At 41.0% G+C, this 11978-nt stretch overlaps 6 non-coding genes across 6 annotated transcripts; all 6 read left to right on the top strand.

Annotated features, from left to right (window-relative positions):
- Window positions 1-1622: 1622 nt before the first annotated feature.
- LOC143437214 (small nucleolar RNA SNORD113/SNORD114 family) lies at window positions 1623-1697 on the top strand. Its single transcript, XR_013106826.1, has one exon. It is a non-coding gene; the product is annotated as a small nucleolar RNA SNORD113/SNORD114 family (small nucleolar RNA).
- Window positions 1698-4499: 2802 nt separating this feature from the next.
- On the top strand, window positions 4500-4574 carry LOC143437213 (small nucleolar RNA SNORD113/SNORD114 family). Its single transcript, XR_013106825.1, has one exon. It is a non-coding gene; the product is annotated as a small nucleolar RNA SNORD113/SNORD114 family (small nucleolar RNA).
- A 794-nt stretch (window positions 4575-5368) lies between these two features.
- LOC143437210 (small nucleolar RNA SNORD113/SNORD114 family) lies at window positions 5369-5443 on the top strand. Its single transcript, XR_013106822.1, has one exon. It is a non-coding gene; the product is annotated as a small nucleolar RNA SNORD113/SNORD114 family (small nucleolar RNA).
- Window positions 5444-6075: 632 nt separating this feature from the next.
- Window positions 6076-6150, top strand: LOC143437223 (small nucleolar RNA SNORD113/SNORD114 family). Its single transcript, XR_013106835.1, has one exon. It is a non-coding gene; the product is annotated as a small nucleolar RNA SNORD113/SNORD114 family (small nucleolar RNA).
- Window positions 6151-6917: 767 nt separating this feature from the next.
- Window positions 6918-6992, top strand: LOC143437209 (small nucleolar RNA SNORD113/SNORD114 family). The gene has a single exon (XR_013106821.1). It is a non-coding gene; the product is annotated as a small nucleolar RNA SNORD113/SNORD114 family (small nucleolar RNA).
- Window positions 6993-11050: 4058 nt separating this feature from the next.
- LOC143437215 (small nucleolar RNA SNORD113/SNORD114 family) lies at window positions 11051-11122 on the top strand. The gene has a single exon (XR_013106827.1). It is a non-coding gene; the product is annotated as a small nucleolar RNA SNORD113/SNORD114 family (small nucleolar RNA).
- Window positions 11123-11978: the final 856 nt, after the last annotated feature.

Genomic DNA, 11978 nt, shown 5'->3' with positions numbered 1-11978 from the left:
ATTGAGGGTCCTCAAAATAAAGCCCTCAACAAACAGAATTGTCTAATAATAATCCAACCAACCCTCTAGTAGGCCTGCATGTATAGAAAATGGTGGTGCCTTTGTCTCAAATGTCTATCTACCCTTCTCTGTTCTCTGCAGTGCTATCTAAAGGGGCTGAGATTGGACAGAATTGAGTAGCTATGAGGTAGCGTGTGTGGTAGATACATGCATGCCTGGGACACTGCTCATCCAAATAAACGTTAACTGTAGCCTAATGAGAGATTGATTTCAGTTGTGCTTCCTGATGGATCACTGCCACACTGAGGCCAATTAAGCAAAGATAAAGTCTCAAGAGGAATAAGATTCTACAGCCAGATGTTAACCTGTCAAGCATCACGTTCTTCAGAGTTTTGTGAACTGAACTATTTTATTGGTTAATTAGTAACTTAGAATAAAGTAAATTCAGATTTAAAAGCAAGAGACTAAAACCTGGACCAGTGATAATGGCAGTTGAGTCTCAGGCATTGCTCAATAGTTATCTGGACTCTAACAGCCATCAAAGTACACTATTGTTCATTTTCTTGGTGGAAAGCATCATCAAGACCCGCAGTTCTCAACATGAGGCTCGTGTACCTTTGACCCTTTTCCTGGAATCACATATCAGATATTTCCAACAGTAGGAAAATTATAGTTATGAATTTGTAACAAAAATATTATGGTTGGGGGTCACCGCAATACGAAGAACTGTATTGTGTATAGTGTTGCAGCTTCAGGAAACTTGAGAACCACTGTGCTAGACATATTTAGGAATATCCATGGACCTTGAGGCTGGTACCTGTGTTGATATATGTTAATTCTGTCATTAGAATTAAGCATTGGAAGTATAATTCAACCAATTAGTGCTATATTAATCAAATACACACATGACATATAGCAGGGTGCATTGATATGTTATTAGGCACAGTGAGCAATGGTCATAAGTCCAATACATTTATCTTCAGCTACCATAGGTAGCAGGTATTGGAGCCTTCCTTATCAACTGGGTGTGGGCTATGTTTCTAATTTAAATCATTTCAATATCTTTTGTTAAGTTGAGAGTTTCCACTATTAAATTAATGAGTGAATAAGTCAATAGAGAACCAAAGTTTTGCAGAAAGACTCCCCAATTTTTATCTTTGTGTTCACCTGCTCTCTTCTGTACTCTTCCCAATGCTCTCCCACCTGAGCCTGGGCTGGAATTCTCTGTGTTTGGGGCTGAGTGGTGCACCTCTCACTGGAACCTGTGTAAGTACGAGGCACAGATCTTGTTTTGTTTTTTTCAGACAATTTAAGTCTGTTTTAAAAATATGCAGTGATAGAAGTTCTTGGGCACTCATCTTGGGACTATGATGACTATTTTAACTGAGTAATTGGTATAATTAAAGGTTGTATCCCAAATATTACATACTTGCTACAATATCTATCCTATCTATTTATCTATTTAACAAGACTATCAAAATTATAGATACAATATGCATTACAAGGCACATAATTTATCATTAATATATATAATCAATCTTTACCTTCCAAAGTATTACTCGTGGATTAATAGATTAGTAACCAAACACTGTAAATAAGAATGAAGAGAGATTTACTGTCCCAGGATAAGTGATCAGAACTGTCAGCATATGAAACTCGGATAATAAATAACATTTATCTGAAACTCTGAGGTCCAACAGAAAAGATAAATGTGGAAGCAAGTACCTCTGAAAGGGGAGGGGGGTCATTTCTTATTCCCTGCTTTGTTCTCTACTCTCCAGAATTGCTACTCCTAGGGAGTGGGATGTCTACATATTTCACAGTTACTAGTTCATCAGTGTTACCTCTGGATTATGTATGTCTTGATCTTGGGACAAATATAAATAGTAGCTAAATTTTTCATGGTATTGATCGCAAGTGAAGATTATTCTTTACATTAGCAAATAGTGTAAAATCTAGCCACTAGTTATATCTACAACCCATATTAAGTAGCATATAGAGTCACACTTGCCACCTTGCCGATTTTAATGTCAACTTGTTGGAAGCACATTAGTAATTGTTCCATATACACGGCACTGAGGAAAGTCATTGAGAAATGTAGTTTCTAGCAGATATGTGTTAGTGGTGCTTGTGGGTGTATATCACAGCTGTACTCATGATGGCATTATTTGAATCTAGATTTTAGAGCACTAATATGTTAATGATGACTAGTTCACAGGGACTTTTGATATCTTATTTAGATGAATGAGGAGCACACACATGAGCCAATGAATCTCACTTGGTTAGAGATATGGAGCAAATAAACTATAGTAATCCAGGAACTTCTTTCATGGTAGCCACAAATGTCACAAAACGCTCTGGCCAAAACAATCTGGCTATCTAGAATGATGTTGTCATTACAATACCTCATATGCCTGTGTTTAACCTGCATTGGACAACTTATAAATTCCCAGTTAAATATCAATTAATGCAAAATTAAAAAATCTTACGTTCCTCTAGTACAAAACAATCAGATCAATTGAAATAAGTGACATCAACTCTACCTGTAATGGCTGATGACAGCTAACTGCATGTGCAGATCTAATGAAAGGAACGGGTGTCTGAAACCTGGAGGGCCAGCACAAAAGAGAAGTAGATAATCAGAGTTAGGAAAGGGTGTGTCATGTTTCAATCTCATGTTTCAGCCTCGCTGCTTTGTCACACTCCCTAGAACAGGCATTCCTACAATCAAGCTATCTTGCATGGCCACCAGCTTACTTACCAGCTTGGAGGCAGTGTGAGTCCTCGCGGATAGTGTTGATGTGATTAGGTGTTTTGCATTATTTAGCAGAGAGAAGTAAGGGGCAGACAGATGGCTTCACAGGGGAGGCCTGATTACCCTAGTTCGATACTTAGAACCACAGGAAAAACAAAGTTCCCTAAAGTTGTCTTATTGCTTCTGTGACTTCCTCCCTTAACACAGAGAAATAAGCAACATGAAAATGAATGTGAAATACGATTGTATTGGGCCAAATGTGACCAATGAAACAAATTAAATCAGACCATTGACTTGGGCATGCCTATAAAACCAAGATCCATCACTGAAGGAGAATTTGCATGACCTTTTTCTTTGAATCAGAGGAGCTTCTGGCTTATTTTAGTGTTTGGGAAAAATGATAAGAGATTTCCATTGTTATCAGTGAATAAGTGAGTCAATGATCAGTCAGTAGAAAAGTGATTGCAGGGAACCAGAGCCATACCAGATCTATCGGGAACAGGGGCTGCATGTCCAAGAGGACACACATTCCCTTTCTCAGAAGTTCACCCAGCAGCAGGACTGCACTCCATCGTCACCTGTTTCATATTTGAATTCCCTGAATATCAATCAAAGAATAAAGAAATATTTAAAAGAGGGATGGATCCTCCCAGGGAAACAGGGCCCATGTGAATCTTATAATTTTGTGTGAAGATGAGAGACTGTAAATTATAGATAATGTCTCTATTCTTGGTTAGGTTGAAGTAGTTCATGTTGTAAAACATGATTGTCAAAAGCAAATGCTTACAATAGTGAAGACCTGGAATCTGTGATTCATGAAATATATATGGAAATTGGAGGGTAATTAACATACATTTTAATATATTGGTGATCTATGAGTTCACCACATGAATAATTAAAGTCTGAATGTAGATGACAGACAGAAGTGCCAAAAAGAAAGAGATGATATAATTATATGATATCATTTGAGTGATGATTGGCAAATATGAGAAAAACAGATGATGGAGGTCAAGGACATTGAAGACTTTACTGCCAAGTTGTAGATACAACCCAAGGCTATACCTTGTGAATCTTTGGTTCATCGACGTGAGTTTACATAAAGTTCTCAAGGAGGACTGAGAGGTGTGAGTTGGCGGAATTGAAGTTAGGTAGCTACATGAAGTTCCAAAAGTAATCAAGAATGGCAGCAAATGCTAGTGAAGACCTTTGGTAATTATACTATTCACAATAAAGGCTAGTGCAGACAGTCTGGCTTGAAATAGGGTCGCCCTAGAATACTTGATAATCTACTTGAGTAGGAAGGAAGACACCACACTCCCTTAGAGAGACAACCTATCGTCTAGCCCCCTTCAAATGTAGAAATTGTGGGCCAGCCTTGAGAGCAAGTCTCAATATTTCTATTTCCTTCTCTGTCTTATACCATCCCTAGAGAAGACCCAAAGGTTTGCAGTGAAGGACAGTTCCCGGGTGCCATGGCAACAATTCAGAGTTCATGGTGACTTGACCGCTTCTGCTTTGAACCTTCAGCTGACACCTCTTGATAGGTATGGAGAGTCTAATCAAAACACCAAACTTGGGTGGTTAAGCAGAGCATGAAGAAAAAGAGTTAATCCAGTGTTAGCTCGAAGACTAGGCAGTGAGGTATCCCCAGCACAGGGTCGTCTTCTACAGTTTGGTCTCCCGAGTGTACCAGACTAGCCATGGAGTGAGCCATTCCCGAAGGCTTAAGAAAGGAGCCCAACCCAGGACCTATGATGAGATCTGGTGGCGTCTGAGTGTTTCTCGATGACAGCCATGAGAACAGATATCTGAGGTCAGACACAGAGCAAATAGAACTGTGCTACATTTTTGTGCTTGGCTATGGCATAAGAAAAGTAACATACTTTTGAATATTGCCCTGATGGCGACCTATTTTCAGTAGGCAAGAAAACATGGCTGACAGATAGGCAAAGTTAGGGTATAAGGGGAGGGGGCACTATGGCCTATGCTTGCAGGCACAGTGGAACACCTTAAATCCTCCAGGGTGTGTGTTGAGTGATGGGAGCAATGAGGTGCTGGCCCCATTGCAGGATGATGTATTGTAGACAGAGGCAAGCCTATTTTTTTCAAGGAAATGGCAAGAAATTAGTCTCCCCTGGGAAGAGAAGATACAATTATAGCCCAGGCACAGCTTATCAGCCTAGGTTCTGTAACTGTGGAGGGCACGGAATGGTACCCCACAGGGACTCAAAGGTATCTCTCCCTTCTCTACCCTGTACTCCTCAGAAAAGCTGACTTGACTGATGGTACAAATGTGCTCAGATCCACAACCTTCTTCAGTCTTCCCTGTGTCATCCCAGAGCTCTGCTGACTTGAGAGGTGACATCTTGATCTTCCTTCGCTACCAGCTTACAGGTACGTGTAGTTGCAGGAGAGTGTTTCTGCATTAATGCAGTAGCAAGAGTGTTAGAGCAGTATTGCAATAGTTAGTCCTGATTTCTGGGTTCTTCTAGTGGCTGCTCTGTAGGGGGCTCCACACAGAATATTCTAGTATCCTGTGATCAGAGCTCTGCCCTCAGCACCCAGTAAGAAACCAAGCTGTGCAGTTGGCTAGGGAGAGAGGGGGCCCCATCCAGGACCGATGATGAGATCTGGTGGCGTTTGAGTGATACTCTGTGAACGCCAAGCATCCAGAAATCTGAGGTCAATCCCGATGCCTTGCTAAGAGCTAAGCTGTGGATGGAGGCCCATAGGCATATGCCTGTCCCTTGTGGACCTGTGGTGCGAGGTGAGGGCTTGAGTGCTCTTTGATCATGTTACTGAGAATACAGGCTTGGGCAGCTTGAAGTCTTCCCTTGCTTGTGTCAGACTGGGCTTGAAAATCTACTTATATTTGAGGGAAGGCCACACCCACTTCCTTAGACAGAAAGCTTACAGGACAGCACCTTTGAAATGTAGGAATCTTGGACCAATCTTGGGAGCAAGTTTCAATATTTCTATTCTTTTCTCTGCCTTCTATCATACAGAGAGGTGAGCCAAGTGATTGCCGAGGTTTACAGTGCTGGACAGTTCCTGGGATGCCATAGCAAAAGTCCAGAGTTCACGATGGCTTGACAGCTCCTGAGCCTCTTATGGGCGCCTGCTTATAGGTATGGAGGGTCTAATCATAAACTGGGGGGGTTAAGCAGACTATGGAATTCACTTAGTGCTACCTTAATGATCCAGCAGTGTGATGCCCCAGCACAGCAGAGAGTAGTCTCCTACCATGTGATCTCCGGAGTATACCACAGTAGCCAAGGAGTGAGCCATTCCCAGAGGGCTAAGAGAGAGCAGCCCAACCCAGGACCAATGATGAGATCTGGTGGCATCTCACTGTTTCTCGATGACAGCCCTGAGAACAGATATCTGAGATCAGGCACAGAGCTACGTCCGCTGGGTAGCCTTGTGGTGCTAGCTAATGGCCTGAGAACAGGAAAAGCAGAATTATTTTTGTCAAATTTGCTTCTAAACCTGATAAGTTTCCAGAGAGGGAAAGTTGGGGTAAGCGGGTAGGACCATGACCTAGGTCTTGTTGGAGCCTCTAAGCTTAGCTGTTCCCTAAGAGGCAGGTGGGGGAAATGAGGTGCTGACCCCACCCATGACACCATAGCCTTGTCTTTGTCCAACACTTTTTCCTGGCCATTGGCAAGTAATTAGTCTGTCCTGGGAAGATAAGTTTCAGGTGCAAAGTTGGCAAAACTTATGACCATTGGCTCTGTAACTCTAGAGGACATGGAGTGTTGACCCTCAGGGTTTGAACAGTTGTCTTTCCCTTTTCTGCCATGTACCCTTCAGAAAAGCTGACTTGACTGATGATACCAGCATGCTGAGATCTAGAACCAACCTTGTGTCCTCTCTGTGACATCCCAGAGCTCTGCTGACTTGAGAGGTGACATCTTGATCTTCCTTCGCTACCAGCTTACAGGTACGTGTAGTTGCAGGAGAGTGTTTCTGCATTAGTGCAGTAGCAAGAGTGTTAGAGCAGTATTGCAATAGTTAGTCCTGATTTCTGGGTTCTTCTAGTGGCTGCTCTGTAGGGGGCTCCACACAGAATATTTTAGTATCCTGTGATCAGAGCTCTGCCCTCAGCACCCAGTAAGAAACCAAGCTGTGCAGTTGGCTAGGGAGAGAGGGGGCCCCATCCAGGACCGATGATGAGATCTGGTGGCGTTTGAGTGATACTCTGTGAACGCCAAGCATCCAGAAATCTGAGGTCAATCCCGATGCCTTGCTAAGAGCTAAGCTGTGGATGGAGGCCCATAGGCATATGCCTGTCCCTTGTGGACCTGTGGTGCGAGGTGAGGGCTTGAGTGCTCTTTGATCATGTTACTGAGAATACAGGCTTGGGCAGCTTGAGGTCTTCCCTTGCTTGGGTTAGACTGGGCTTGAAAATCTACCTTAATATGAAGGAAGTCCACATTTTCTTTCTTAGATAAGCTATGAGACAGCACCCTTGAAATACAGAAATCCTAGGCCATCCCAGGCACTAAATCTCAAGATGTCTTTTCTTTTCTCTCCTTTCTGCCCTCCAGGAAGGCGGCTCTAGTTTGTAGTGCTGGACAGTTCCTGAAATGCGATGGCAACATTACAGAGCCCATGATGACTTGACAGCTCCAGCGCTGATCCTCCTGTGGGTACCTGATTGTAGGTATGGAGGGTCTAATCAAAGCGTGTGTGGTTAAGCAGAGTACAGAGAGAGAGAGTTGACTTAGTGTTATCTTGAGTGCTATCTTGTTGCCACACTTGCCAAGGAACGAGCCAATCCCGAGAGAGATTAACCCAGAAGAATGAGATCTGGTGGCGTCTGAGTGGTTCTTAATAACAGCCATGTGAACAGAAATTTAAAGTCAGATACAGAGCAACTTCAGCGGGGCTGTTCTCCATTGCTATCTCCATTAGCAAGGAAACATGGCTGGCATCTAGATGAAGTTGGGTTAAATCGTGTAGAACCACAACCTTGCATGGGGAACTCATAGCTTGGAAACCCCAAGGGGCGGTCATGTTGAGAGATGGGTGTCCCGAGATGCTGCCCCCATGCATTGTGCCACAGTGTAGACAGGGTCCTGCTATTTTCCCTATAAATAGCAATAAATTAGTCCCTTTTGGGAGGAAAAGGTACAGGTGCAGCCTAGGCAAGCCCATGAGTCTAGGTTACCTCACATGAGCATAGCATGGTCTCAAGAGTGTCTCTCTCTTCTCTGCCCTGTATTCATCAGAAAGGCTGATCTGGTCGATGGAGAACCACCACCCGCTCCCTGCATGTCCCAAGTCACCATCTCCGTCTTGTGTGGAACCTGGTTCAAGGTCTTGACAGGAATTTGTTAGTAAGTGTAAATTTTACACATCCATGGTGCAACCAAATCAGTAAAGTATATTTCAGCACATGGACTGTTACTGATAAGAGTGAGTGTAGCATTTGCACTAAGTTCTTTACAAGGGCACAGTATACCCCGTTCCACAGATTGAAAGTCTGCTTGTGAGTTCTCATTATGTCTTTCCTTTTTTTTTTTTTTTTTTTTTTTTTTTTTTTTTTTTTTCCTGCTTTTCTACAGTGGCTGATTGACTGATGTCATCACAGAAGTTTTCTGTCATAAAGACTTCCTCTGATGTCACTTCAGCACCACTACAACTGGTGTTCACTTTAGTTTCATGGTTCAGGCGGACGATGGTAAAACTTAGTTCTTCCTCAGTAGCGTGTGTAAGATTAATAATATAGCAATAGCTTTCACTTCAAAATTAAAAACCAAGCAGAGTCCAGCCTTCACACAGCGTTCCATTTCCTCTTCTATTTCAAATTAAGCTTATCATCTCCATGTTTGGTTCCTTTTTTTTTGCCCAGTAAATTTATGTCATCTATGTTAAAATCATGTTTAGCATATCACTACTTATATGCATATTATATTTTGTATTAACATTCTAATTCCTATTAATAACCATTAGGTTCTTCTAAATTTCAAGCCACAGTTGCACGTTACTGCACTCATGTTAGGGTACAGTTCTGGAGAGTAAGGAATTACTCATATTATTTGGTTAAGAATTAGATATCTCATATTATTTGGTTAAGAATTAGATATATATCACTCTGTAAGTCAAAGTTGAAAACCATTGCTATTTTACCTGCTTTTCAAAGTCACTTATCAACTGTTTTGTTCCTTGCTCCACACACAGGACCTCTGAGAGCTGATTACAGAATTCCCTGTGTTTAATGACTGCATCAAGGTAAATATGGGTAAAAGCCATACATTTTGTCCATATTTCGATTAGCATTGCTCTGTTTTTGCAAAGCATGAACTAGAATTCTATCGGTTCACTCCCACATTGTCAGCTGGGGTGAAGATGGGCTTGTGTACCGAATAAGCACGATGTCTGAGAATGGTTAACAATACCACACGTGTTCACATCGCTGTGAGCACCAATCTGACTTCATCAGAAAGCTGCGCTTCTGTTGAATCTTTGCAACACAAGCATTCCTAGTGAATTACTGGCTTAGGCAGTAAACAGTGTCTATGAGAATGAGGAAAGGTCAACCCATTTCTGGACCAATGATGATAGTTACCAAGGTATGAAAGAGATGACGAATAACACTTGTGTCTGAAGCTCAGAGGTCCAACCCAAAAGATAGGTTGGACCTAGCAAAGATTTTTGAATGGAAATGGCATTTTTTTTTTCTTTTGTACTCTGTTCTCTACTCCTCAGAATGTGTGCTCGTGGGGTGATTTCTGCTTTATTCGTGGTCACCAGTGGAACAGTTACTTGTCTGCATTGAGCCTTGGGCAGTGTGAGTACTAGTTACTATCCCTGCTTTTTTATGTGGTCTGTTAAAAGTTGGTTCCTTCCTTATTGAAAAGTACCTAATGGAGAGGTGGTGAAGCAGAATAGGGGAACAGATTCCTATATATTAAGTCTTTGTCTTCATTCGCATACCCTTGGCATGCACGCTTATAAACACAAATGAATACATTCAATGAAAATAAGTTCTAACTATGGTTACCATAGCCAAATAGAACCAATGACAGCTACAGACTTAACTTGAAATTGAGTTGGCCATGTTTGATAAACACAGGCTCCTCACTGAAGCTGACAGGTTAAGGTAAACTGGTTTTGAGTCTCTTTCAGTGCCTGGGAGAATAAATAGACTTTCTATTTTTATTAGGGAATTAATGATTTATTAAGGAACTAATGATTCAATCAAGAGGCAACATAAATGTGATTAGAGCCAGGGTGGCTTGATGACGAGCACAGGTAGTTTGTATGAATCCTGGACGGTATCCATATTCCTGTCTCTGAGTCCCTCCTGCAGCCGATCTGCCCTCTGGCTTCACCAATTTTATACTAGTCTTTTAATTTCTTAAGTAGCCACTAAATATAGAAAACAATAAATATAATTGACTAAATCTCTATTCACTTATGAACATGAGTATCAAGGCAAAAAAAAAAAAAAAAAAAACCATCCCCTTAGTACACTGAGAATATGGAGGAAATAGTATCAATATCAAATACTATTGTTTTGCTTTGTACGAAGTTTGAAGACATTCATTTTAGAAGACAATAGTATAAATATTTTTAAATTATGATACTTTGCATGAATGACTCAGATGACAAATAATCACCAAAGAGAAAGCAAGCAATTTTTGTCAAGCAAAATTTTGTTTATACGCTTTCCTCTGAGCTGATGCTCTCATGTGTACTGATGTGTTTATCCATCTGTGTAGAGCCTGGCACAAATGAATTCCAATGCTCTCTCCTTTGCTGCCTTCTCTAAAAATATTTCATTATCTTCTTCTCTCTTCTTTTCCCTTCCATCCCCTCTTCTACCCTCCCTTCCCCTTCTTTTTTTCTCCTCTCTTTTCTTCCTCTCTCTCTTCTCTGTACTCAAGGTAAACATTGTGAGTAGAAGATCCTCTAAGGGTCAAGGGCTCCGTTTGCACCATGTCAAGGAGGCGAACAAGACCAGTGTGAGTTCCAGGATTCTCCTTGTGTTGGTTTGAGAGTTTTAATATAGTGTTTAACTAGTGTATAGTGTAGTTAGTGATGACCATTTTGGATAACAGTGATAGAGAACGGGACTACTATATGAATTGTGTCTTTGCAGTTCAACTATCTGAAGTAGTGTGAACTGATCCATGATGAACGTATTATAAAAATGCCATGTGCAGATTAGGAATTATTAGACTCTTTGATTTAATCTTTGTGGGGGTGGGGGTTTGTAATCGTAGTGTTCATAATTACGTAACTAATGGGGAAAGTAAATCTAATTACAGAAGATGAGATCTGATCTTGGTTCATGATGACCACCGGTGGCAATTGACTCATACATGATGACTACACGTCTGAAACACCAAGATTAACAGACACTAGAAATGGCTCCATGTAGATTGACAGCAACGGTGTCATTGTTTTGTCCTCTGTTTTGCTCTGTGTTTCTTAGAATAAACTTTTCCATGGCATCTATTCACCTTCAATGGCTTCCAGACCATCAGTTGCTTGTGAGGATGTGAGATCTGCCCACACTTCTTCTCATAGTTTTGATGGTTTGTAGAAGGTTAGTCCCTGTGTTAATAAGAAGTGAAATATATTCACAATAGGTCAAAGGGTAACAGATTATATATATGGAGATACATATATGTACTTAGTATAAAATTATTAGATTATGCTCATGTGTTAAAAGGAGGGTAGTGATTGAAGGATATACAATATAGAAATGAGTGGAGAAAAATAAGGCCACTCTTTGATTTATGATGGCCATTAGTGGTGAATGTGATCTACAAATAGTAACTAACTCACTCTGGTCCATCATAAAGTCTAGGTATCAACGATAGAGGGGGGAGTTGACTCTGACATGATGTATGTATGTATATATGTATGTGCACATTTCCTGCTGTTTATAGTTGTATGAGGTCAGGAAACAACAAATCTACAAAGATATATAAGATTAAGAATGGTCCAATTATAAAAATACATGATGAACAAGAAATAATTTTTAGGTCAAATAGGATTATACATATCTGCTCTTCAGCCAGTGACTTAAGTCACACCATAAAGCATTGCTGTTTGAATGTCTGAATCATTGCTAAGCTGGCCACTATTTATTTAAGAGCTAATTAAATAGACACTCTCTGTGTATAAAGGATTACCTAGGGCTGCGTAACTGAAGACCGTCATCAGAGGTCAATAGCGTTGTGTTAATTTTGCCTTTATGGTTTCT

The sequence above is a fragment of the Arvicanthis niloticus genome, chromosome 23 (genome assembly GCF_011762505.2).
Source record: "Arvicanthis niloticus isolate mArvNil1 chromosome 23, mArvNil1.pat.X, whole genome shotgun sequence".
Taxonomy (NCBI): Eukaryota; Metazoa; Chordata; class Mammalia; order Rodentia; family Muridae; genus Arvicanthis; species Arvicanthis niloticus.
The sequence above is the reverse complement of the archived record's forward strand: the minus strand, read 5'-3'. Positions and strand labels throughout refer to the sequence as shown.